This window comes from Epinephelus fuscoguttatus, linkage group LG8 (genome assembly GCF_011397635.1).
Source record: "Epinephelus fuscoguttatus linkage group LG8, E.fuscoguttatus.final_Chr_v1".
In the NCBI taxonomy this organism is placed as follows: domain Eukaryota; kingdom Metazoa; phylum Chordata; class Actinopteri; order Perciformes; family Serranidae; genus Epinephelus; species Epinephelus fuscoguttatus.
The window spans coordinates 32,397,073-32,403,072 of NC_064759.1; positions in this window are offsets into that span (position 1 = coordinate 32,397,073).

Sequence of the window (6,000 nt, forward strand, 5' to 3'; positions counted from 1 at the left end):
AATTAATTTCAATTCAATTTATTTATTCCAAGGGTGATTCTTGTGCCAGAGAATGCTTCAAATTACAGTAACACTAAGTACAGTTACCAGAATTTAACGTTCACAACCAGTAACAACCAGAACAACCAGCGGGTTCCCTGGGTCAGGGTCACTCACTGAGCCCAGTGTAAGAAACAATAGTATTAAATATCTGGCAAAACATACAAATATACACGATACGAAGTGTTTTCAGGAATCACAAGCAAAACCAGTGCCTAATAGAGTAACAAGAGAAGCTAAGTACAAGAGTTACTAAAAACACAACATGGTAGAGAAAACAGACTGCGCCTGATAATCACATAAGCCCCGTTTCCACCAAACGCTTGCGGTATGGAACCTTTGGAACCGAAAGTACCCTTCAGACATGGTACCTAGACCCTAGCATTTCCACTGCAAACCGTACCTTTAAATGTGGGCAGGGTTGTTGTCACTCACTGCTCTGTCCAGCACTCGCTGTATTTCCTCATTACCGGTGACACAGAGGAAAGTCTGCACCCCGTTTATTGTCCACAGAATGAGGCTGCACGCCAACATTTTCAGAACAAAATAGCTCAGAATAAAACAGACTGCAGTGAGAGTCTCTCTCCATGGCATATTTGAAAATAGCAGGTTTGTGCTTTTAGTCCTTCTCAGGCAAGCGCGGGGGTTAAGTGTTGCGTTGGCCCAATGCTATGAAATGCTTTTCTTTTCTCCGAGTGAGGATTAGAATATATGCAGCCAAAATTAATACATATAAACACTTGAAGATCCACTCATTACTAAAAGTGTATGTCATATAAAAACTAAAGTGATGGTCCAAGTTGCAATATAGAATATTCAAGGTGTGTTGATTGAGTCAAGTCGTCAGCTCGTGCATTGAGTGCATTAATGTTCCACCTTAAAAATCCTGGCAGTCGACACAGTGAATGAAGTTATATTTCGTCCAACTCCGTCTGCTGTGAGAGGCAGCAAAACATTCTTTCGTTACATATTTACAGTTTACTAATTAAACTGTCCACGATATGAACAGTGGCTTCTGCCTCAAAACTAGCCACAACTCAGCCCTGAGCAGAGTGACGGCCCGCTACTGACCAATTAACGGACTGCAGTGTTCACAGCTCCACCTGCTAGGTATCCCAACAGAGGGGTATCAAAATGGTAACGGTTAGGAACGTTCCATCGATACTATCCAAAACTTTTTGCAATAGAAACGGAAGAAAAACGTACCAACCTGAACCACACTGTACCGAACTGCTCAGTGGAAATGGGGCTTTAGTTTACTTAGTTATATACCACAACATCTTAGAGAGACACATTATACTTTTAACTCCATGACATATACTGTATTTGACACACATAGTTTCCTTTTACACAAAAAAACACATGATATGATGCAGTATTGGATTACGAATCTATCCAGTAAAGTATAAAGTATTTAAAATTGACTCCATGTTGACTACTGCAACACTGAATTGCTCTTACATGTATTTGTTAGTGGCATTAACAGAATAATATGATATTCTATAACGCTCTTCATGATGAGCACTGCTACTTTTGATACTTTACGTGCAGTTGGCTGACAATACTTCTGTGCTTTTACTTAAGTTAAATTTAAATAGTAAAGGTACTTCTTCCACCACTGCTGTCATCACAAAAACAAAAGTAAGATGCTAACAGCACATGCTGTCATTTCACAACCATAGATGCACTTGAAAAACAACAACAGCCAAAGTTTTTCTTAACCTCATCATGGGATTTGAAGTGACTCCGAGTGGTGTGAAGCATTTCACAAAAAAAGACACAAACATGGAAATGGCTTCTCTCAAGACCACAGACTATTTCCTTTATGAATGTGTCAAGCTGAGCACATACTGTATTTTGCCTTCTTTGAAATTTCATCATGCCGCACAAACGACCTTTACAAACAACAGGTGCTCACATAAAAAAACGCAGCGAAAAACGGAATCGATCACGTCCGTTTCTACATCTTCCTCCCACTCTTTCTCTCCGTCTCTGAGACAGTGACATCACTGGCTATCGCTTCAGTCAAAAGAAAACATTATCCAACATGTCACTCTATACATCAAAAGGACAGCAGGGAGAAAGGAAAAAAAAACGGACCATGAATGTCTCTCAGTGGAAATCAACACCTTTAAAAGGCTTTGAACAGGTACAAATAATGGTGGAACAACCAATACAAGTGGCTAAAGGCCAAGATAAACTTGTACAATATAATCATCAGACACGCATTTTCCTTTAAGAGGTAAACGTAAGGCATTATATAAGACATAAGCACATTATACAAGGGTTTGAAGGATGCAAAATGTTTTAATATGATGAGAACGTGTTACTGTGGCAACTAGATAATAAATGAAACGATATTAAACTGACAATTTGCTTATATACCACTGACATTCCATCAGAGTCCATTAGAAACACAGATTAAGTTTTCTTACAGTGTAATCACCAAGAGAATATTACAGTCAAGGTAATGTTAGGTCATTAACTTTACAGCTGCCCATTTCCAAAATATTTAGCACATTACATTTAACAGCATGCAAATTCAAACGTTGGCAAACAAATAATTGAGGAAAAAAAATATAATTTTTGGCTGCACATGAAACCTAACCATCATTTTATCCTTTCTTTTCCCTTCTTAGCACCTCCTCTCCCCACACCCGAAACCATCTCTCAGTGTGTCTCTCCTCTTTATCTCTGTCTTACTGTTTCTCTTTGGCTCGGCTCTGAGGTTCATGGGGAGATCTCAACATCCCTAAATCATCATCAGAATGAGAAAGGAGTCCCAGGGCTAATGCAATGCAGATATGTTGTCTTTTGTGTCGGAATATGAGAAAAGGAATTTATGTGAGGCGCTCGGTGAGTCAGAATTCATTTCTTGCTCGAGCTTTTGCCCTGCAGTCAAACGTAAACTGACTGCAGACTCAGCTGGCTGACTGAGTGAGGACACACACAGACATGTACACGCACACCGCCGGGCGCACACACACACGCACACGCACACGCACACACACACACACACACACACACACACACATAGAGGCGTGCAAACTCAGCCCACTCAATATACACGTATGGGCTCTCTCAACACTCAGCACATCCATACACTCGTTTTCGTCTCAATAGACTGTGTCTGTGTGCTCAGAGTGGCCTCTCCATCCTTGAGTGACAGGTGTACATGGGTGGCACAATGGCCGCCAATATTGTCCAGCGACCATGGTAACAATGGCCAGTCTCTAGGGAAATGTGAAGCCTCGCAGTCTCCGGCCGTCAGACATGAAAAGAGAAAATTTCAGGTGGTGGTGGGGGGAAAAAAAAGAAAAAAAAAATTTTTTTTTTGAGGGTTTGTGCTAATCAACATTGCCGGCGGCAAGTGCTTTGATAGGGAAAATGGATTCTGATCCTTGATTATTATATAGGGCACAATCTGAAACAGCTCAAACACACTGAATAGTCTGAATAAGCAAGCTGAAAACCAAGAACATGGTCTCTCCTTGACCATTAGATACATGATTGTGTTCGTTTACCACATCTAAGGAATAAACAGAGTAATCCACTGACAGCAATACATCCCAAATGCTCACAACATCTGATTTTGTAGAATACACACAGGATGCATAGAGATGGGGTGAATATTAACAATGAACAGGTCTCGCTTCAAACAATATGATTGTGCTTATGATTGCACTGAAACATAGGCTCGATGATCTTCACTGATGACGAAAACTGCTCAAAGGGACGACTGACAAACTGTGGGTGTTTGTGTGTAATGTGTGTGAGAGAGACAGACAGAGAGACGGGGGAGAGAGAGAGAGAGGGAGACAGAGAGTGATGTACTCTTATCAGTCTTCCCAGTCCTCAGCAGCAGCAGATAAACAGAAGTGTGAAGGGCAGTTGCGCTGCGGGGGGCTGATTGACATGGCTGGCGCCCAAAGAATTACACACAGGCACACACACACACATACGCACACACATACACATTTGCCTTTTGCTTTCTTCACTTGTGCAAATAACCACAAATGTATCATCTAGTGACTGTGAGTAGCACATTCAGTACTACTGCTGTCCAACAGAAAAATGATAGAACTGAATGTATGATTCACAAGTTTGTTTAATTCCAATAAATCCTGCAATAATAAATAACTTCTAATCACCTGTGGTGTCACGCTGGAATACTGTAAACAAAGGACACTGTGATTTAGACCAGTGTTCCCAATCTGCTGCCTTGTGAACCCCTAAAATGAAGAAATGTAACCACTGAACACAGATTCTGAACTTAGTGAGGACATAGTTAATGAACTATTCAAACAAAGAGACATTTTGTCTTTTCGGATATTTTTGACTGAATGATTTTTAGGGGCTCTAAAGACTTTCAATTATCCTGTTTTTCACAAAAGACAAACAAAAGTAATTCTCTGGTACCTCTGTTATACCTCTAGTATACTTCTGGTATTTTGTTATATTTGCGGAGGCCATGAATGTTGGAACTATTTTCTGAGATGGGGGGCGGGATTTTTGTTGGGAGGGGCGGGGGAAGCACGCACACTTATCAATGATTAAGGATTTGATCTGAAGTCATTTTATAATAACATGCAGTTATAAGAGAACTAGAATGGATGAACACGGCATCTTTATTGTTAAGAAAATGAAACTTTGATAACTTAATCAAGCCATTTAAGGAACATAACAGCATTATTTGTAACCTTGAATGAAAAAAAAGAAAAGTCTGCACCCCTGACTCAGGGCTTTCATGCATTTCCAAAAGTGGACCTTCTCTCAGTTGACCTACTGATGAAGATTTTAAGCAGGGTCGAGACATCGCTTTCATCCATAAGGTCACTGTGAGCGTTCATAATGGCCAAATGTGTTAGTCTCTCCTGCGTCACAGTGTTGCGCAGCCAAGTTTTCAGCCTGCGCAAGGCTGAGAAAGAGCACTCGGATGCCGCGACAGATATAGGCAGGGCCAGACAGAGCTTAATGACCTTCTCCACCTCCAACAGCATGGAGCGGGTTTGGGGCTGCAAGGTTTGCAGGATGGACACAACATCCTGGATGCCAAGGCTACTGTATGTAGTCAGGCAGGCTGCATATAACATCAAAAGCATAGATCTATGCATTAAAGATATGAAAGAGATAAATGTAAGTCAGACAAATTGAGTTTAAATTCAGATTCTTTATTTTTTTTAAAGCGTAATGCAATGGGTAGGGAGGCTGGGGTGCGGGGGTGCGGATGGGAGGGGGTGCACCCCTAGTTCCGACGTCTATGGCAGAGGCCGTCTGGGATCGTAATCCAGTGCTAATCTGCTGTGTCCATAATTTGTCAAGTAAAATATCCACTGCAATTTACCTGCCATAGTTTCAAAGCTCAGAGGTCATGTGACACTGAGGACATATTTTTTAAAAGGCTTTTTGTTTTTTCTGCACCTTTTTTTCTGCCATTTTCCGACTGAAAGTAAAGATTAGGCCTAACATATTGATTTGAAAGTTACCTAAACCCAGCCTGGATTGGCACTCACTGTCACCAACCACAACTTTAAAATGACTAGAAAACAGGCGACTCCTTCTCGTAGATATGGATGTCATTTTGTATGAGATGGTCCAGATCCTTGTCTGTTGCCTTCATTATCTGAGATTTTTGCGCCTTTCCTCAGCAACTTGCTATAAAAACAAAACCTTGACATGATATTCGTGGATAGTGTCAATGAATTTAATAAAATACAGACTTTGCATCGTGCCTCATGAAACAAAGATGTGGGGGGCTAACTTCTAAATCACACCTGGTAATAGCCTACTAGACCCATAAGAATAGGGCTAAAGTGTGAGAGAGCAACCGAAAATCATCCAAGGTCATCAAATACCAACGAATTGTCATGCCCCCTCTGTGTTTCAAATGCCATAGAGATGAAACATAAACACGCGGTTAATGTTGTAAAGCGGCCATGATTAGGTTTAGGCAACAGAACT